The 22,935-nt window shown below is 42.8% G+C and overlaps 1 protein-coding gene across 1 annotated transcript in view; it reads right to left on the bottom strand.

Moving 5' to 3' along the window:
* The window catches only part of LOC127168750 (B-cell scaffold protein with ankyrin repeats-like), a 71,129-nt gene that overhangs the window by 4,285 nt on the left and 43,909 nt on the right, over nt 1-22,935 (bottom strand). The window lies entirely within an intron of this gene.

Genomic DNA, 22,935 nt, shown 5'->3' with positions numbered 1-22,935 from the left:
CCTCAGGAGCAGACTTGTGGTCAGACGAGTCCTTTGGAGCAGATTCGTGGACAGATGAGGCATCCGAAGTGCACTGTGCAGCCCACACGCTCAAAATTGCAACCGCCATTACAGGCAGCACAGTAGACAGTGGGATGCCTGCCGGGCTTGAGGGTGTGGAGGCTGCGAGGTTAGAGAGCATCAAGACTGTGTGGCTTGGGAGCGTGGGCTCTGCGTGGCTTGGGAGTGTGGGCTCTACGAGACCTGCCGAGGCTCTGGTAGGTGAGATGAGACCTGGCGAGGCTCTGGGATGTCAGCTGATACTTGACGAGGCTCTGGGAGGTCAGCTGAGAAGTGACGAGGCTCTAGACAATCAGCTGAGACGTGAAAAGGCTCTAGGAGGTCAGCTGAGACATGACGAGGCTCTAGGAGGTTAGCTGAGACATGACAAGGCTCTAGGAGGTCAGCTGAGACATGACGAGGCTCTAGGAGGTCAGCTGAGACGTGATGTGGCTTTGGAAAGTCAGACGGGACCTGGCAAGGCTTTGGCAGGACAGCCGTGGCTTGGCGAGGCTCTATGATAGTAGCCATGTCGTGAAGAGGCTCTGTTAGGAGTGCAGCAGGGAGGTCTGCTGTGACTTGACTCGACTCGACTCAGGGAGGTCTGCCCTGACTTGACTCAGCTCGGGAACAACAGCAGTAACTTGACTTGGCTCATGAAGATCAGCTGTGACTTGGCTTGGCTCATGAAGATCAGCTGTGGCTTGACTTGACACAGGAAACATAGCTGTAACTTGACTTGACTCAGGAACAACGGCTGTAACATGACTTGACTCAGGAACAACAGCTGTAACTTGACTTAACTCAGGAACAACAGCTGTAACTTCACTTGACTCAGGAACAACAGCTGTAACTTCACTCGACTCAGGAACAACAGCTGTAACTTGACGTGGCTCAGGAGACACAGCTGTAACTTGACTTGGCACTGAAAGTGCAGCTCTGACTTGACTTGACACCAGAAGATCAGCCATCACTTGACTTGCTTTGGGTATGGCAGCCATGTCAGGACGAGATTCTGGTAGGATGACCTTGGCCTCAGGCGTGGCGGCCATCTTGGCTGGAGACTCAGATGGGGTGGCCATTTTGTGAATTGGCTTAGGGATGGTGGCCATCTTGTGAACTGGCTTGGGGATGGCGGGCATCTTGTGAATTGACTTGGGGATGGCTGCCATCTTGTGCGCTGGCTGTGGGAGGGCAGCCATGACAGGTGCAGACTCTGGAAGGGCGGCCATGACAGGTGCAGGCTGTGGCTTGACAGACATGACGAGTGCAGGCTGTGGCTTGGTAGACGTGACGAGTGCAGGCTGTGGCTTGGCAGACGTGACGAGTGCAGGCTGTGGCTTGGCAGACGTGACGTGAGCAGGCCCTGGAGCGGCAGGCATGGCGTGAGCAGGCCCTGGAGCGGCAGGCATGGCGTGAGCAGGCTTTGGCTTGGCGGACATGACGTGAGCAGGCTTTGGCTTGGCAGACATGACGTGAGCAGGCTTTGGCTTGGCGGACATGACGTGAGCAGGCTTTGGCTTGGTGGACATGACGTGAGCAGGCTTTGGTTGGGTAGGTATGACATGAACAGGCTTTGGCTTGGCAGGTATGACGTGAACAGACTTTGGCTTGATTGGCTTGGCGTGAGAGGTCTCTGGCTTGGTAGACATGACATGAGCAGGCTTGGCATGAGAGGGCTCTGGCATGATGTTAACAATTCCAGACGTGACAGAAAAATACCCTGGTTTAGCAGATACTGGGGTATAACAGGGTTCCTTATGAGTAATCCCCACAGTAAATGGAGAGCCACTTAATAGCAGAGCATGATCAATATATTGTTCCAGTGACCAATGAATTTTCCCTCCAGGTAGACAGGAATGAATGGGTTCATTTAATCCATGGCAAAAAAATGTCCTTAAGCACCACATCATTGAAGTCCACCAAGTGACATAGTTCACAAAAGTCCTTACCATAATCCTCTATACAACGATTACCTTGACGAAGGCAAAAGAGGCGTGATGCTGGATCCATGGTTGATCTGTGTCCAAAAGCTGTTGGATCTGTGGTGCGGCAAAGTATTCTGTAATGGGACTCTATTGACAGCGTGGAGAGATCCAAATGTGAGCTTTATTGTACAGATCGTAGTCAGACAGGCAAGGTCGATCTCCAACAAACAGTGATTTCCAGGGCAAGACAAAAAAGCGTAATCCAATAAACAGGCAGAAGGTCAAAATACCAGAGAGCAGTCCAAAGTATCAAAATAAACAAGGCAATGAAACAAGGCTATGAAACTATGACAAGAATGATGGCAAAAACAAGAACAATAAAACAATTACCATGAAAATAACGCAATGAAACAAGGAAAATGCTTGGTACAGTCCGCACAAGCAAAACAATACTTCACCAGGGTCTGTTTGGCATGGCCCTCTTTATATGGCCACCAAACAGGAAGTAACCATAGAAGCAACAGAGGGAGCGGTAACAGACAGTACTTGGGTAAGGGCGCTCTCTGCTGGCATGGCGTTACATTTTCTTGTCATGAGGAATCAAAAATTAATTTGCATTAAACAAACATTATACAACGCTTAACAAATCATTAGTTAATGAAAATTTTAGTAATTGTAAACCATCTGTCATAATAATTTGTAAATTTGCAAGTAGTGCATGATCATATGAATATATATATATATATATACAGTACTGTGCAAAAGTATTAGGCCACTAGTATTTTCACCAGCTAAAAAAAATGGTTAAAAGTAAGTTATTTCTATCTTTTGCTGTAGTGTGTCAGTAAAAAAATATCGGTTTACATTTCCAAACATTCTGTTTGCCATTAATTGTAATAATCTAGTGAGATTTTTGTTTGCACAAGGAGTCTGACAACAGCCAGTGCTCCACACTGATCTAATCTCATCATCATCCAGTCTTCCTGGAATGACATGAAGACACAGAACAAACTGAAACAGAGTAAATCCAGAAGAACTGTGGCAACGTCTCCAAGATGCTTCAAGAGACCTACCTGCAATGCTACCTGAAAAATTTTGCGCAAGTACACCTAAGGCAAAAGCTGCTGTAAATGCAAAGAATGGTCGCACCAAATGTTGATTTCATTTAGTTAACAGAGGGTAATTGATAAAGAAAATTTATTTATGACAGCATCCCATTTTACAGCATTTTTACACAAGTGCCTAAAACTTTTAACAGTGCTGCAGCTTTGCAGGTAGGTTTCTTGAAGCATCCTGGAGACTTTGTCACAGTTCTTCTGGATTTAGTCTGTCTGAGTTTGTTCTGTTTCTTCATGTCATTCCAGACAGACTGGATGATGGTGAGATCAGATCTCTGTGCAGAGCACTCGCTGTTGTCAGACTCCTTGTGCAAAACAAAAATCTCACTGGATTATTACGATTAATGGCAAAATGAATGTTTGGAAACGTAATCTGATATTTCCTATTGACACACTACAGCAAAAGACAGACTTTAACTGACTTTAAACCATTTTTTAGCTGATGAAAATACTAGTGGCCTAAGACTTTTGCACAGTACTGTATATATATATATATACATATATATATATATATATATATATATACATATATATATAATCCTTTCAAATGTCATTAAAATTTCAATATATATATATATATATATATATATATATATATATATATTCAACTTTTATTAATTATTTGTCTTTTGTCCCAGTTCAATTTAATTTTGTACTCAATTCAAAGCTGACTTTTAATCAGTTGTAAATGTTTATAAATGTTTACTAATCATTAATGCCTTTATTAGCAGTTATCTCGATGGCAAAAGTATCCCAAATGACCTGAATTCACCCTATTTACACAACTTTACAAATCATTTATTAATTATGTGTTCATGTTTTTGCAGCACCCAATCTAAAGTTGAGATTATTCATCATCTGTAAATAATTATAAACATTTACTAATTATTTAGTATCTTTATAGGTATTAGACTTTTAGTTACTGTAACAACTTTTATGTAAAGGGTGGTTAGTTAAATTTAGCCAAATGCTTACTAAAAACATAAAACACTGTAATTTGGGGGCAAAACATGTTTTTACACCTCAGTAGCAGCAAAATATTTATTCACTGTATAAAATCAATGTATCTGTTAAAATAAAAAAAAATCAAGAGGTGCATGATCATCAGAATTGAAAGTTCGATGACATTTGTAAGCATATTAATTTATATGAAATAATAATCTGTTAATCATTATATAATGTTTTTTAATGATTTATTAATGAAAGTTATTATAAAGTGTTAACAATTATGGACTGTATGTATAAATAATGTGTGTGTAAAGCACAACATGTCTCATGCACATATGAAATCATAGTGCTTTACACTATGGCCCATATTTACTAAACAGGGCAAATTGGTGTGAGACCGATATCCCATAAAGTGCAGATGAAAGTGTAAAGTTCTGTGGAGATCTACTGACAATGCGCAAATTAAAGAACACAGATGCAGCTGTATTATTTCCATAATGACCAACGCAGTCTACTAAAAGCAGCACAAATTAGCATAGGGTTGCAAACAAGCAGAGCTGATGATAATCAGGTGCAGGTAATCTATTAACAACACAGTCATATAATGGGTTAAGATACATTTTTGGGGTAGTACACTGACTACTGCAAACCTTGGTAAATAATTAAGCTGCTGTTGGATATAGGAAGCCTGACAATCCTTGCACACTTTCCTCCACCAGTTCAGGACTTTCTATTGACAGCATTGAGAGCAGAACCATGAACTCAAGCTGGGGCCCCCAAAAATTATCATCTCAGTCTAAGTAGAGCAAGACCTTCTTTTGGTCCAAGCACTCTGCTGGCATGGTGGAAGCCAACACTGGAAGTCAGGGTTGGACTTCTGCTGAATCCGGCCATTTAAAGCAATCTACAGTCTCGTCTGCAGTGGTGTAGTGGTGCCTGGAGAAGTGGCTATATGCCCCAAATACACGCTAAAAAGAATAACTTACTGACATCTGGACGTGACTCTCCCCATTCTCTGATTAAATCGGTTGGGTTTTCTCTGTCTTAAAGCCATTTTGAACTTACTATTTGAACGCATTTTTTTACTGGATCCTTCGCCTGAAAAGTTAACAGGGGTTAACTGGTTTTAGAAATTTCTGATTGTAAAAAACTGCTTCTTTTTATTTTTAAGGTATTGTATTTGCTATAATGTACTGATTCAAATGAGCAATCAATAATAATTATTATTTTACCAATCTGCGCACCAACCCTGACATGCTCTCACATATTAACAGAGCAGGCGCGGGCACGTCAGGCGCAATCATCAAACATATTTCAAAAGAAACCGGTGAGACGGTCCTGACTGTATCACTGTCTTTACTGGGTGTTTTTTAGGGAATATTTGCATTTATTCACATGCGATGTGGTGGACTGTCATGATTTTAGGTAATGCAGGACACTACTGAATGATGCGCATCAGAGGGGATTTAGAAGCGGGTATACGCAAAGCCGACTGATAAAGAAGTGCACTACATCACTGCTCATCAGGTGCCGTTTCCCTCTCTGGCTCAACATCCTTCAGGACCGATTGCGCACCGCCCTGAAAAACTACGAGACCTCATCCATTACCTGAAATACAAGACTGGACCATGCCACACTTTCCACTCCATTGGCTTCTGTCCCTATGGCATCCACTGCCATTTCGTGCACAACAATCACTCGCAATCTCAACCCCAGACCTCCAACCCAGCTGTCCAACGGCCTCCCCTCCTCAAGCAGAGCTTCACCTTCGCCAGGTTTCCCAAACAACCCAAGTAAGAGCACGTAAGGGATGAAAACACAACAAAACAGGTCATAGGTGTGACATTTCACCCCATTCTGGAAGGCACAACCTCACGCTGCAGGAACAACAAAGGGTGGGATGGAGAGGGGCTTATGAGGAGGACAAAGGAGTGGATTTGGGATGGTGACAGGGGACGGCACAGGGCTGGAAGGAAGGCAGGCAGACAATGCTGGTGAAGTTCTGGAGGAGGACGGACCCCCCGGGAGGATGATGACGAACAGGGTTCAGGGTGGAGACAATGGAGGGAAGTAGAAAACAGGAGGAGCCAGGGTGGATCAGATGCTGGGAAGAGCCAGGGAGAAGACATGAGAGACTTGGAGCAGGAGGAGATAGATGGGACCCAGGCCACAGCCATGAAGGCGACCCAAGGTGGAGCCGACAGAGGGAGGAGCCATGGTGGAGGAAGGGCTGATGACTACAGGGGGCCGACTGACGGCAGCGGAGCAGGTGGGAGCCCAAGGCAGAGATGGAGAGCCAACGAGCCAGGATGACACTGAGGATCCGGAGGGCCAAGGCAGAGCAGATGGCTCTGGTGACTGAAGCGAAGATCTAGAAAGCCGCTGTGGAGCCGGAGCAGCAGAGGACCAAGTTGGAGCTGGAGGGATGGAGAAACGAGGCGCCCCAAGTTATGAGCTACTTTTAGCTCTAAGATGTTTTGTGAATACGGGCCCAGGTTTGAAGTATAACTTTGAAGTAATCACAAAGTTTAAAGTAATCCCCTGTGACATTTGTACTGGCTTCTGTATACAGGCCACCAGGGCACCATACAGACTTACATTTATTTATTTGGCAGATGCTTTTATCCAAAGCAACTTACAGTTGAGGAATACAAAAAGCAATTTACCATAAGATGGCAATAAACACAAGAGTTCCCATAATACAAGGTTTCCGTCACCATTCAAAATGGTAAAAGCTAGGACAGGAAGGGATAAAGATAATAAGAAAACAGATAAAGTAAAGAAATAGTTTTTTTGTTTTTGTTTTTTTGAGGAGGCAGTTTGATGCTCACAGAAAAGATGTGTTTTCTTGAAGATTGTGAGGGATTGAAACAGTTGTTTCTTGAAGATTGTGACTGTCAGGATGGAGTTAGGTAGGTCATTTAACCAACAGGGTATGGTGAAAGAGAACGTCCAGGAGAGTGATTTTGTGCATGAGCTGCTGCTTGTTTACTGACCATAGGCTTCTAGAGGGGATGTAGATGCATAGGAGAGAGCAGAGGTAGGAGAGTGTAGGAGAGGCTGTTCTGTAGGCATGCACCAATGACTTGGATTTGATGCGAGCCGCAATTGGTAGCCAGTGCAGAGAGATCAGAAACGGTGTGACATGGGCTCTCTTGGGAAAACAAGACATGCTGCTGCATTTTGAATAATTTGCAGAGGTCTGATTGCACATGTTCAGCCAGAAGAGCATTGCAATAGTTCAGCCTAGAGATGACAAGGGCCTGGATGAGAAGCTGTGTTGCAGGCTCTGTTGCTCTCTGGTCGGATCTTCCTGATGTTGTATAATGCAAACCTACATGATCGTGCTGTTTTTGCAATATGATCTTTAAAGGTCAGCTGATCATCAACGTTCCTAGCCGAACTTAGCGGGATTACTACTAATGAGCCCAGTTGGATGGTAAACTGGTGCTGTACTGATGGGGTGGCTGGGAAGATGAGAAGCTCTGTCTTTGCCATGTTGAGTTGCAGGTGATGTTCTTTCATCCATGCTGAGATGTCTGTCAGGCAGTCTGAGAGGTACTGAGCAGGTACTGTTGGATTATCTAGTTAAAATGAGAGGCAGCTGTGTGTCATCAGCATAGTAATGGTAGGAAAAAGAATGTGCCTGAATGATGGGTCCCAGTGATGAAGTGTATATAGAAAGGAGGAAGGTCCAAAAACTGATTCCTGAGGAACCCCAGTGACCAGGTGATGTGATTTGGATACCTCTCCTTCCCAAGACACTCTGAAGGACCTACCTGTGAGTTAAGACTCAAACCAGTGGAGTGCAGTTCCGGTGATGCCCAGTAATAAGAGGGTGGACAGAAGGATTAGCTGATTTTCTATCTGTGTTAGTGCTGACTGCAGATAAAGTCTTAGTAGTTGGGGATTTTAATATTCATGTTGATAATGAAAAAGATGCATTGGGATCAGCATTAATAGACATTCTGAACTCTACTGAGGTTAGACAACACGTGTCAGGACCTACGCATTGTCAAAATCATACTCTAGATTTATTACTGTCACATATTACTCAGCTAGATGATGACATCATTGAATCCAATTACCTGAAAATTGAGTGTTTACTGTTGCCCTTTTGCATTATTGATGCACTATTTCCTATTTAATACTGTACAGCCGCTTTGTCACAATTCTGTATTGTTAAAAAGCACTACATATAAATAAATAAAGGTGACTTGACTTGACATATTAGAAACTGCTAGATCCATTTACTGCTAGATCTCTTTTAGAAGAAAACAAACATAACTCCAGGTATTCATTCAATACAGTGGCTAAATTAATTAAAACTAAAGCAACAGGTGTTGACATTTCCCAACAGCACAGCAGTAATGAACCAAGATTGATACTATTAGACATAAAATTGTAACCATGCAGCTGTCATCTACAGTATCGCATCAGATAGTACACTGTAGATTCTCTGAGGAACAATTCCACTCATTCTCTGCTATAGGAGAGGAAGAATTGTATAATCTTGTAAAATCATCTAAACCAACAACATGTATGTTAGCCTTCCAGTCCTGTGTCCCGTGATGCAGTGTGGTGTGCGTTTGTGCGTCTGTTGTTTAAAGTGATAAAATATAGCTTTATTCCCACCAGATTTCTGATATTATCCATCAAACTAATCCGATCGTTCACTTTTATTCTATAACTGCGAGTGCAACGCCATGCTGTGCGTTAGCATTCCATTTGCCGGTTAGCCTGCCATTTGCGTTCCCACTCACGTCTCTATTCACATCTACTACCGCATTCCTTTTTCCCTCGTTCTCGTTGATCGCTTGTTTTTATTCTACAACCGCGAGTGCAGCGTGCCTGCAGTGTGTTAGCCGACTAGCTTGCCATTCACTTTTATTTTTTTCTATCCGCATCTACAACCGTTGTTGTTTTCTCCCCCTGCTTTTTTCTTCACAAGTTCATCAAACAACAGTGGTGAGTTGAAATCAATCCACAACTACGGTGAGTAATGGCTTCTTCTCCTTTTTTGATAATCTGCAACACCTGTCATATGTATAGCTTATCAATCTTTGTCGGCAGCGAGGGATTCACATGTGATAAGTGCAGGGAAATAGTTAGGCTAACAGAGAAGATTTCAGAACTAGAGACACGCATCCAAACTTTAATCGAGGATAGTAAGAATGTGAGGGCCTTAGATACGGTGTTGGATGCGACTAGCTCAGGGAGTCCTGTAGATTGTTCGGTTTCGGTAACTTCGCCTTTGCAGCAGGGCAACTGGGTGACTGTGAGATGACATAGTCGCGGGTCAAAACACCGCTCTTCCGTTCCGATCAGAACATCGAACAGGTTCTCCCCACTCAGTGACGCACCCACTGAGAAACCTGATGAAAGTGCTCTAGTTATTGGCGATTCTATTGTACGGAACGTGAAAATAGAGACACCAGCCACCATAGTCCAATGTTTACCGGGAGCCAGAGTGCCTGACATCTTGGCAAATTTAAAAGTGCTGGCTAATGCTAAATGTAAATTCAGTAAGATTGTTATTCATGTCGGTACAAATGATGTTCGACTTCGCCAGTCGGACGAAGCTGTTGAAAAGAGATGGTCTTCATCCCTCCAAGGGTGGTGCCGCTCTTTTCTCTAGTAATATGGCATATAGTCTTAGAGTTTGCACTTGACTAACTGGGGCCCAGGTCGGGAAGCGGACAGACTTGCTAATCCGACCATCTGCTAGCTGCCTCACGTCACCAAAATCAGTTATTTCTCAGCACATAGAGACCCTTTCACCTAGATATCATACTATAGAGACTGTGTCTGTTCCCCGAGCTAGACAATACAAAAGACGTCCAAACCAATTTAAGAGTAACAATCTAATCAACGTTCAACAAATAAAAAATGTACATAATACAGAGAAACAAATGATAAAACTTGGCTTACTGGATATCAGGTCCCTTTCTACAAAAGTGCTTTTTGTAAATGATGTGATCATTGATCATAACCTAGATGTGCTATGTTTGACAGAAACCTGGCTAAAGATGATTACATTATTACGTTATCTTAAACGAGTCTACCCCTCATGATTACTGTTTTAAACATGAGCCACATCTAAAAGGTAAAGGGGGAGGTGTTTCTACAATTTATAGCAATATTTTCAGTGTTTCTCAGAGAGCGGGCTTCAAGTATAACTCGTTTGAAGTAATGGTGCTTCGTGTAACATTATCCAGACAGACAAGTGTTAATGATAAATCCCCCATTACGTTTGTACTTGCTACTGTATACAGGCCACCAGGGCACCATACAGATTTTCTTAAAGAATTTGCTTATTTTCTATCTGAGTTAGTGTTGGCTACAGATAATGTCTTAATAGTAGGTGACTTTAACATCCATGTTGATAATGTAAACGATGCACTGGGAGCAGCATTTATAGACATTCTAAATTCTATTGGAGTTAGACAATACGTGTCAGGCCCCACTCATTGTCGAAATCATACTCTAGACTTAATACTGTCACATGGAATTGATGTCAATGCCGTTGAGATTCTGCAGCAAAGTGATGATATCTCTGATCATTATCTAGTCTCGTGTGTACTCCAGATAACTAAAACTGTAAATTCAACTCCTTATTACAAGTATGGTAGAACCATCACTTCTAATAAAGATTGCTTTCTAAGTAATCTTCCTGACTTATCTGAATTCCTCAGCATGTCCAATAGCTCAGAAAAACTTGATGATGTAACAGAAACTATTGACTCTCTCTTTTCCAGGACTCTAGATATGGTCGCTCCTCTGCGCCTAGGGAAGATTAAAGATAACAGTCCGCCCCCATGGTATAACGAGCACACTCGCGCCCTAAAGAGAGCAGCCCGGAAAATGGAGCGCAGCTGGAGGAAAACAAAATTAGAGGTTTTTCGTACTGCTTGGCGTGAATGTACCCTATCATATAGAAAAGCGTTAAAAACGGCAAGATCTGATTACTTTTCGACTCATTTAGAAGAAAACAAACATAACCCTAGGTATTTATTCAATACAGTGGCTAAGTTAACAAAAAATAAAGAACCAACAGGCACTGACTGTGCCCCTCAGCATAGCTGTAATGACTTTATGAACTACTGTGAGATTGTACTAATCCTGACCTCCTGTGCCCTTCTCATACTAACCTGAAAAGCAGACATGACATAAGTCTAGCCTGGAGAATCATAAGACATGATGTACATGTCTTGACATGTGTTTCCTAAAGGGTGTGATGTTTGATCTTTCACTTCCCTATTTTACCATATAAATATTGGAGTCTTTCTTCAATAAAGTGCCTTTGAGTGAATTACACTTTTTCTGTGTGTGGTCATCTCAATGGTCCAGGATCCTGACTCTGTGCTCCATCGCTCAACTAAAAACGAATCTCGGCAGTTAATCAAGTTAGATATTAAATTCTAACAGTTGGGGGCTCGTCCGCGAAGGGGGGGGAATTATTTTCCTAATCTCCCTGCAAACCGGGAACACTGTCCCGAGGTCAAGTGGGAAAGACACGCCGGGGATCAGAAAAGGAGCCTACGATAAAGGGGGGTAAGTGTTTTTTTATATTTCTTAAAGGAAATACAGTGCTTGCCCCTTGTAGGTTCCTAACATTGGGTAATCACTAGTCGTTAGTGGAACTTCGGTTCCATTGTTGTATCACTTCGGCTGGCAACAGTAATTTTAAGTTAATTATTAACGTGGAGAGTGATTAGGTAATCACTAGTCGCTAGTGGAATTTTCTTCCATTGTTGTAACACTTCGGCTGGCAACAGTAGTTACGTGGTAACTATTAGCGTGGAGAGTGATTTGGATATACAGTACTGATCACACTGTATTTTTGGATCACGGCTGCGTAAATTATTTCGCGGGAATAACAAAATAAGGAAATTATTAATAATCACATATTTGTAATTTTTTTTTTTTTTCCAATTGTTACTGCATGTTGATATATTGTGACAAAAAGAAGGTGCTTTAGGGGCGACCCGAATGCGGTTTGCGAATGCGGTTTGCGGTTTGGCGAAAGCCCAAAAGAAATAGGGAAGCACCCAAACAAAAGAAGGTGATTTAGAGGCGATCAGGACGTAAAGTCTTGTGTGAGCTGAAATATAGGACCATCACCCAAAGTCACGATACGATACATGTACTACAATTGAGGTTGAGCAATAGAGTGCAGAAAATTTATGCTTACTAACCGCTAATACTAACTCCTAAAAGTGGAAGATGGGGGGGTTCAGTATCAAGACCACTACCGGGGGGAAACGCCAGTTGATTTTATCAAGAAATAAATCAGGGAATTTATACAGAACCATATGTCAGTAATATGGCAGGATGGTCAGAAAAAATGAAACCGCAAATTGAAATACCGTATCCACGAGAGGGTTCATTCACAGATGAGGGCATGCGGTTGGCTAAAAGTCTAGTCAAAGAGGGCTGGGGCGATCCTAATTGGGATTACAACTATATGAATAAGAGTTATGGTATATGGAAAGAGATTAAACAAGTTTGGGACCAGGCTCCAGAGAAAAAACAAGTGGCTGCTTATGTGGCAAGACAAAACTGCCCCATAGGGGATAAACCCCCACCCTACTGCACGCCTAAAATTACCGCACCGTCTGCGCCTAAATTTAAAATGACAGAGATGAACACAGAAACTGCAAAATTTGCTAAAGTTAGCAATGAAATGGAAGTGTTCAATGAGAGATCCAACGGTGCAATGGTATGGCTAAGATCTGGTAACGCAATAACCGTTAAGCCTATAAAAATGGCAGATATGGAAGCAATATGCAAAAGTTTGCCTTCTCCTCAGAACCCCAGCAAATTTGTGACTATTCCGCAAACACATACAAGGTATTCTCACTTTACTGGTGCAGATTATAGGGCGGTTCTGGCGAGAACGCTAGAAGCAGATGTCACTGAATCAATGTTGATTACTGAATGTCCAACACTATGCTATGAGAATGATAAAATATTGGGCACAGCTACGGCCAGTAGCCCTCATGAGTTTTTTTGGGAGAAGTCTGAAAATCATGACACGTTCTTTAAAGAACTGAGAATTTTCCTAGATAAACGAATGGGGAACAGACAAGATCTATCATTTGCTGCAAATACAAAGCAGAAACCTAAAGAATCAGCTTCTGATTTCTACCTATGGTTTAAAAAGGCCTGGGTAGAGGAGTCTAAACTCCCACTGAATGCTGAAATGCGAGCTTTGTTTATTAATACATTCTTGAACAACATGCAATGCAAGCAAGCTCAACTAATCAGAATTACAACTACAAATCTATTTGACATGGAGATAGATGCTTTAGGGAAGCGAGTTAGGGAACTAGATTCCTCTGGAGGGTTTGTGGTTAAAACTGAGGCTGCGATGTTTACAGGCCAGGAAGTGAAAGGGATTCAGTATGGCCAGGGAGTAGAAGTGAAACCACGATTGGTGCAACCAAAAAACACAAGAATAGTGTGCTATTTATGTGGCCGACCAGGGCACATACAGCGCTTTTGTCGGTCAGAAGGTCAAAGAGAAAGGGGTTGGATAAAGAGGAAGTTTCAAATGAGACAGCCACAGCCACAGCAGGGTAGAGACAGGCCACAGCCACAGCCACAACAGAGAGGCTTAGCATCAGCCCAATATCCAACTACATGGGATAACAAACAACAATAGGGATGCCTACAGAGTAATGTCAGTTCCGATTTATCTATCATGACCTTACATTTTCAAATCATGGTGAAGAACTACCATATTTTACATTAATGGTGCATGGTCAACCTCAAACTTTCCTTTTTGATACAGGGGCAGATAGATCATCTATGACCTCTGCACATTATGAGGGTCCCATTTCTAATCAAATAGTTAACTCTGTGGGAATTTCAGGAACTGACATTGCATGTCCTGTAACGCCCCCTTTGGAAGTAAGAGCTCCTGGATGCAAGCCATTTTTTCATAAATTCACAATCATACCAGGAGCTCCACTAAATTTACTAGGAAGAGATATCATGCATAAATTGAATATGGATATTAAATTTACTGATAATCAGGTTGTGTTTTCTTTCCTATCAAGCTTACAGGCTTTAATGAATCCTTTGCCACCATGGGAAGAACACGGTGAACCACAACCTGCTGAATCCAAGGCTGACATATCACCAATGGTAGAGACTATGATTGATCCATCATTATGGTCACAATATAAAGACGAAACAGGTTTTATTGACATGGAACCGTATAAAGCAAAGCTTAAAACTAAACAGCCAGTCTACATTAAACAATATCCTTTGTCAAAAGACAAGGAACTTGGTATTAAACCATTGATTGACAATTTTGTCCAGCAGGGTGTCCTCATGCCGACTCATTCGCCATACAACACACCCATTAATCCGGTGGTAAAAGCTGATGGAAAAACATGGCGTCTGACTCAAGATTTGAGGGCCATAAACAAATTGATAATGCCATTAGCACCAATTGTGCCTGATGTTCCAATTGTTATCAATTCTATACCATGTATGCATAAGTATTTTACGGTCATTGATTTGTGTGCAGCTTTCTTCTCTGTACCTGTGCATCCAGAGATGCAGCCGATTCTAGCTGTGTCAGCGGCTGCTATAGTGGTGCAGATGGCTGAGAAGATTGTCCTGTCGCATCCAATGATTGTATATACTTCACATCAGGTAGGAGCAATCCTACACAACATGCAGACGCAACACATGACAGCACAACGACGTTCAGGCTACGAGGCAGTTCTGCTGGCCACAAAAAACCTCACCATTCAGCCAACATCATCAATTAATCCTGCTTTATTAGGGGTTCTTGGAATGGCTGACATGATAGATGGTAATGAAAATCATGATTGTATCATTGAATTGACTTCCTCACGTTCTTCCAGGGCTGATCTCTTGGATTCGCCCCTGGATCGGGGGGGAGCACATATATGTTGATGGATCATGTTCAAAACCTTTTGATGGTGTCTACCTTTGTGGGTATGCTGTGGTGTCAGAAACTGGGGAAACAATAGAGGCTTATGCCTTAGACTATAATTCAGCGCAAGCTGCAGAATTGGTAGCATTAATAAGAGCATGTAAGCTGATGGAGGGAAAACGGGTAACAATTCATACTGATTCAAAGTATGCATGGGGGGGTGGTGCATCACTTTGCCGGAACATGGGAAGCTAGGGATTTTAAGACAGCAGATGGTAAACCAATAGCGCATTCAAATCTAATAGGGCAGTTAACTGAAGCAGTACAGCTACCTGTCGAAGTGGCCATAGTAAAAGTGGAAGGTCACGCAGCAGGAGATGATGAACAAGCTCTAGGAAATAGAAAAGCAGATGAGGCTGCAAAGCAAGCGGCAAAGGCCCAGATTAAACCGACATTTGATATGAGTAACAAAAGTCAGGTAACTATGGCTGTGCACATAACTAATGTACCTGAAATTGACATTAAGATTCTGCAAAGTCAGCCGACACAAACTGACTTAGAACATTGGAGTAAACACGGGTGTGCCCCAGATAAAGATGGTATTGTGAGGGATGAAAAGGGAAGAATAGCACTCCCAAAGTTAGGATTGGTAATCCTTATTAGGCATTACCATGGTTTGTCGCATACAAGCTGTGCAAAAGTAGTACAAGTAATAAATCGTTTGTACTGCATTGCAGATGTACATAAAACAGCCAAGCTTATTCTAGACTCGTGTCTTACGTGTGCTAAGGTAAATCCGCACAGACCGATTAAACATGAAGCATTACTGCACCCAGAAGCACCTTTTCAGCATGTGCAGATTGATTTTACGCATATGCCACCAATAGGTAATTTAAAGTACCTTCTGGTTATAGTAGACCGATTTTCAAAGTGGCCAGAAGCGTTCCCATGTACGAAAGAGGACGCTAAGACCGTGGTTAAAATTCTAACTAAAGAGATAATTCCCAGATTTGGTATACCTACTACCATTGAGAGTGACAATGGGACGCCATTTGCGACAGTTTTTGGCCAAATCATTGTCCATCGATTGGCATTTCTCTATACCGTACCATCCGCAATCATGTTCGGACGTGGAACGTTTAAACAAAACCATTAAGGGACGCCTGACAAAAGCCGTCCTGGAAACGGGGAAAAAATGGGTAGATTTGCTACCAGCAGTGTTAACAGAAATAAGAATGACTCCATCTTCCACCACTAAACTGTCACCATTTGAAATACTAATGGGTAGGCCTTTCCCGACCCCATGGGTCAAAGGCCGCGCAGGCATTGCTTCTTTAGGAGACCTGGAGGTGATACAGGAGGACTATGTGACTTCCTTAATAGAAAAACTTAACTCTGTATGTGCTGATGTTTCTTTGTGTCTTCCTCTCCCCTCAGAAAAGCCTACTCATTCTTTTGTTCCAGGCCAGAGTGTGCTGATCAAAAGTCTGAAGCCAACGAGGATAGGAGAGCCGAAGTATCTTGGACCAGCCACTGTGATTGCAGTAACCAGGACGGGAGTTCTGACGGACTACCAGCCGCAGTGGATACACGCCTCAAGAGTAAAGCAGTATTCTACAGGAGAGCAGGAAAGCTCCAATTTAAAATAGAATCCTGAAAAGGGGATTCACCTTAATGCTTAACAGGTAGGAGGAAAAACACTGATTAAGCTGAGGAGGGAACTACCTCTTATAGTGAGGTGGGGCTTATCCGAGGCTAGAAGATAGGTGGCCCATTGAGCCAAACAGTGCTAACTCCTTATATAACCCTGTACGCATTAAGGGCCAAATTGATGGATTATCCGCCACTAGAGAGTTTCACGCAGTGTTCAATTGTAGAAGCTATTCTTGCATTTGACAAATTTATTGTTCAATTGACGAAAGAGGTCTTAGAGGGTATAGATCCATGATTTCAGGTGAGCATAGTAGAAAAGATTATTTGGAAAAACAGGAAGATACAACATATGTGGTTGTTAAAAGTTACTATATACAACGTTAAGCTCACTGATGCTGGGTTATATTATTGTGCATGGGCTAGGGAGAACAGGGATGCTTATCAAGAAGTACAGATTGATGTAATCCATCCAGAACCCGACTTGACAATACGAGAGGTAATGACGGGACTTTTTCCGAATCCAGTTGATACGCCGTGTGATGTTTCACCAACCGATATAGAATTTATTATGAATTCAGATATTAATGTTGGTATGAAGGAGGTTAGGGCAGAGAAAGCTAAGTGTGAAGGAAATTATGCATGTGCATTGGCACTACTGCAAAGAAGTGTTTTGAGGAATGAGGTAGGAGGAGAGTGTTGGATCTGTATGCAACTCCCAACATAATCACTTGCTTTTTATGCATCTTATGCACTTTATTCCTTCTTCATTCATGATATTCATTTAGTAGTTGTTGATTACTCTTGTCTATCTTTTGTTAATAAAATTTATTTTATTACAACTTGTGTCTCCCTTGTGTTGATAATACAGAAGATGTTCTACAAGTTAGAGAACCCACCAGTCTTTCTTATGTGATGTACTCATAACCACACATTAATTGACGTGATCCAAGAATCATAATGTCAGCTGTGACATAAGTACCCATCACTACCCTATTTCACCTCCCTAGGTTGGCAAAAGTTAAATTCACTACCTTAATTGGCGGCCCTAGGTTGGCGAAAGCGAAATTTATTACATAATAGATTACCTGCAGCAAAATTACTTGTTCGATTTACCCAAAACTAATTTTATCTCACATTCCTCAAGGCTCAGTACTTAGGACCACTACTTTTCACACTTTACATGTTACCCCTGGGAGGCATCATCAGGAAACATGGAGTTAGCTTTCACTGTTATGCTGATGATACTTTGCTTTATATTTTTTTGCGGCCCAACAAAGCATACCAATTTGCAAAACTAACGGAATGCATAGTTGATATAAAAACTGGATAATTGTAATTTCCTACTTCTAATTTCTCATAAAAAAAAAAAACAAAACAGAGGTGTTAATTCCTGAAATTCTGCACGTAATAACCTAGAACACTGTTTATCACTTGATGATTGCTCTGTCAATTCTTCATCATCAGTTAGGAACCTAGGTGTGCTATTTGATAACAATGATACCTATGCTCTCAGAGTCAAATGCAGAAATGTTAATTCATGCGTTCATGACCTCAAGGTTAGATTATTGTCATGCTTTATTGGGTGGTTGCTCTTTGTGCACATGCAGCAGCTAGAGTTCTTACTAGAACCAGGAAGTATGACCATATTAGACCGGGTCTGTCCCACACTGCACTGGCTTCCTATTAAACATCATACTGTCAATATTGGCAACAGGAAGTCAGTGTAGGAAGAGGCTCTGGCGGAGGATGGACTCCCAGGAGGAGGACAACAAACAAAGTCCAGGGTGGTGACGATGGAGGGAGGAGCCAAGGAGGAGACAGAAGGGTCCAGGATGGATCAGACAAAGGAAGGAGCCAGGGTGGAGACAGAAGGGACCTGGAGCAGGAGGAGCCAGGCGAAACCCAGGCTGCAGCCATGATGGCGGCCCACGGCAGAGCCGACAGAGGGAGGAACCATGGTGGAGGAAGGGCTGATGACTCCAGCCTGCGAGGAAAGAGATAATCTACGTTCAGAGTCTTCGTCCAACGAGACAACAACTGATGCAGCATCCTCAGTCTCCATTCTAGAGAGACAAAGCGGATTGACCAAGTTCTAAGTCTCTAGCCCAGAGAGGCAGAAGACACACAGACATTTGCAACAAGGTTAAGCTCCGGCGAGCAAACCTTCACTTCAGGTACTTTTGCTGGCGTGTTTCAAGCTAAGGACCTTCAGCACCTACTCCAGGGCCACATCTGCGTGTTCCAGATCTTAGGACCCTTGGTGCTCCAGGAGATCCTACAGCGCTTCATCTTCAAGGCTGTCGAAACGGATTCCTGCTCCTTTCCCCACTGTACTGCCACCAGCGCAACCAGTGGAAGAAGTCGCCACCACTGGACTGCTCACTCAACCACAGCGAACGTGAATATCACTTCCAAACCTCTTCCAGGGACCTTGGCATTGTTGTATATTATCAGTATATGATTTTCTAATTTACCTTAGATATTATATAGCTGATTGCAGTTGATAACAAATCTTACACATATTTGTTTGATGCATAGTAAGGTTATTCATCTTGTTTCAGAGTAGCAACAGTTTATCTTTCCAGATAACATAGCTCTGACATAGGGACTCCCAACATAATCACTTGCTTTTTATGCATCTTATGCATTTTATTCCTTCTTCATTCATGATATTCATTTAGTAGTTGTTGATTACTCTTGTCTATCTTTTGTTAATAAAATTTATTTTATTACAACTTGTGCCTCCCTTGTGTTGATAATACAGAAGATGTTCTACAAGTTAGAGAACGCACCAGTCTTTCTTATGTGATGTACTCATAACCACACATTAATTGACGTGATCCAAGAATCATAATGTCAGCTGTGACATAAGTACCCATCACTACCCTATTTCACCTCCCTAGGTTGGCAAAAGTTAAATTCATTACCTTAATTGGCGGCCCTAGGTTGATGAAAGCGAAATTTATTACATAATAGATTACCTGCAGCAAAAATTACTTGTTCGATTTACCCAAAACTAATTTTATCTCACATTCCTCAAGGCTCAGTACTTAGGACCACTACTTTTCACACTTTACATGTTACCCCTGGGAGGCATCATCAGGAAACATGGAGTTGCTTTTTCAGAGCAACAGAGGACTGAGGCAGAGCTGGAGGGAGGGAGGAGCCCAGTGGAGGCGGTGGAACAGAGCAACGAGGCGTGGCCGGAGAAATGGCGGGTCGACGACCGACCAAGGCGGAGCCAGAGGGATTGCAGTCCATGGTCATCTGTGATCTGGTGGGCCGATGGGTGATGGTGGAGATGAGGGAGCCAGGAGCCAGGATGGAGTCGCTGGGTCAGAGGGCGGAGGCGGAGTCCAGGACTCGGAGGCTGGAGGTGGATCTTCCAGCCACAACACCGATGGAGAATGGCAGACCCGTGGCGAGCCCACCGCACAGATGGTGGGCTGAGGGTGAGCAAAGGGGCTACCAGGAAACAGAGGTGGCGTGGCTGAGGCAGAGATGAGTGGATGATGCAAAAGAGGGAGGGTGGGTGGGAAATCCAGGCAGGCAGACAGATCAGGGTAGACAGAGGTTTCAGGATCAACTGACAGTTCTGATGATGGTGGGATAATAGAGGGCATGTCTGCATATATATTATCATCAAAATTTATTAGGTCCATTAGTTCCAGTTCCAGTTTTAGCTCACCCTCAGGGAGGTGCAGTGGGTGGGGCCTTCCTCTGTATCCTCATGCTCCACTGAGAACTCCTCCGTTGCAAGCGATGTTCCTGGCTCTCGCACCTGGTCGGATGTGATGGGCTCATGCTCCGGGGCGATCCTCAGCTCTGTTGCTCCTCTCCTGGACTTTGGCTCTCCATCCGCGGTGGGCTCGGGCAGACGCTCCACACTGCGGGGTGATGTTAGTCTGGGCATTGGGTCAGGAGTGGGGCTGGTGTCGTTGTCTGCGAAGTCCATGGTCATCTGCAATCTGCAGGACACCAGCACCCACTCCACAAAGGCAGCGAGGCTTTCTCGAGTAACCTCTCCGGACAGCTGCGCTCATGTGGTGGTGTTAAGTCCAGCGTGATAGAACGTGCGGAGGCAGCTGTCCAGACAGTGTGTTAGGTTGGCTAGAAACACAAAGTCCGTGGTGTCGTCCTCGAGAGCTGAGAGGGAATAAATGTGCAGATAGAATGCAGACTTTGTTGGATATTTAGGAAATGTCTCTCTTGAAAAGGAATGTATCGGAGGCAGACGAAGGGTAGACAGATCGCTGATAATAGAAGACGAGTACGAATTCCCAGTCTTGGGATCGTATCTGGTAGGGAGTCTGTAGAGTTCGTTAGGACGAGACCAGACAAGAGATTGCAGAAGAGGTAACTAGAGAGAGTGCTGATGATGTGATGCAGGTGCCGTGAATCAGAATTCCATGGAAAGGGAGCAAGAGGGTGGAGCGTGCTCCCTTTCCATGGACGATGGGTTGTAATTGGTCTGTGAAGGTCTGTGAAGGTTGTGATTTCGTGACACATATACATTTTAAAATCTTGCTAATTACTTATAAAGACCCAAATGGTTTAGCTCCTCAGCACTTGAGCAAGCTTTTATCGCAGTATAGCCTTTAACGTCTAATGCGTTCTCAGAAATCTGGTCATTTGATAATACCTAGAATATCAAAAGCAACTGCGGGCAGCAGATCCTTTTCCTTTTCAGCACCCAAACTCTGGAACAATCTACCTAACGATGTTCGGGAGGCAGACACACTCTGTCAATTTTAAATCTAGATTAAAGACCAATCTCTTTAAAATGGCCTACACATAACACACTAACACATTTCTATTATTCAAATCAGTTAAAGGATTGTTAGGCTGCATTAGTTAGGTCAACCGGAAACGGGAAAACTTCATAACACCCAATGTAGTTGTCACATCATAAGAAGAATATCATCTACGCTAATATTCTTCTGTTTCGTTTTTATTTCGAGGTCACCGCAGCCACCCAGATCCAGTCCGTATACAGATCAGATTGTCACTCTAGTCACCTGGATCCAGTCCGTATCCAGTCCAGATGGTGGATCAGCACCTAGAGACGACCTCAACGTCCCTGAATATCAACGGACACCATGACAACTAAATGAGCCACAGAGACAGACCCCCAGTGAAGGCGAAAGAACACAGGAAAAGACGAGTCTGACTTGACCTTAGTAAATTGCATGATTCATTTAAATACCCTTCTCCCATACATTTTACATCTGAAAGGGAAACTCCTACAAATGCACATACACTATGCCCAGCTGAATGCATATTATATATAACCTTATAAAAAAAAACCTTATATGTTACATCAACTCATGAATAATCATAACAACAATTATAACACATAATAATACTGATGTGTTTGTGGTTATAACTTTTAGGAGTATGATTATTTATAACACAATGAACACCATATTAAATCTACTTCATTTACAGTATAATGGACTGTATCGTATCTTGACATCATTTATTTAAGATCTGCACAGTATCTTACATCTTGTGAGTGGTTAGGTTAATTAATATTAATGTTAACTAATTGATGTGAGCTAGGTAATACTCTTCAGCTAAAAAAAAAAAAAACTTTTATATGACTACATTTTATTTTGTTGATCCCCTTAGTCTATTGACTATAAAAAAAGTTGCAACTACATCAACTAACTCTCAATAGAGAATTAGGTTAAGATTAGGTAGAATGTTGATGTACTTGCAAAGTTAGTTATAAGTATGTCTGTTGTTGGACCATCAACCAACATATGCATGTTAGCATATATTTACAGTCAATGTTAGGGGTAACGCATTACAAGTAACGTGAGTTACGTAATGAGTTACATACTTTTTTTTAAATAACTAGTAAAGTAACGCATTACTTTTTAATTTACACGAACATATCTGAGTTACTTTTTCAAATAGGTAACGCCAGTTCTCTATCTGTCATTCACTCCGACGTTGTGTCAACACACAGGGGTCCCTCTTCGGAGCCCAAACACCTATGACAACTTTGAGAAAAGGCCAATGAAATTGGGTGTGCAGAATTTGCATAGCTGAGAACAGCAAGGCTGCGAGGCTGAAAACCCCGCAAACCTCTCACTTCTCGCGTCCCTCGGTCAAGCTTCCGGATGAGTTTGTTAGTCTGTCTCAGCACAGCTGATTTTCTTATTCGGGGGTCCTAAACGGGCAGAATGGTTGGCGGCAGCATCGCTAGGAGGGCGTGAGCCATTTGAAGCTGAAGCTTCAGCTGAGCAAGCCTCTGCGGGGGGCTGACTCTCAGTTTGAGGCGGACGCTAAAATGGCGGCCGTGCTTAAACGGGCAGCCAAGGAGGGG

The sequence above is a fragment of the Labeo rohita genome, chromosome 7 (genome assembly GCF_022985175.1).
Source record: "Labeo rohita strain BAU-BD-2019 chromosome 7, IGBB_LRoh.1.0, whole genome shotgun sequence".
Classification (NCBI taxonomy): Eukaryota; Metazoa; Chordata; class Actinopteri; order Cypriniformes; family Cyprinidae; genus Labeo; species Labeo rohita.
The sequence above is the reverse complement of the archived record's forward strand: the minus strand, read 5'-3'. Positions and strand labels throughout refer to the sequence as shown.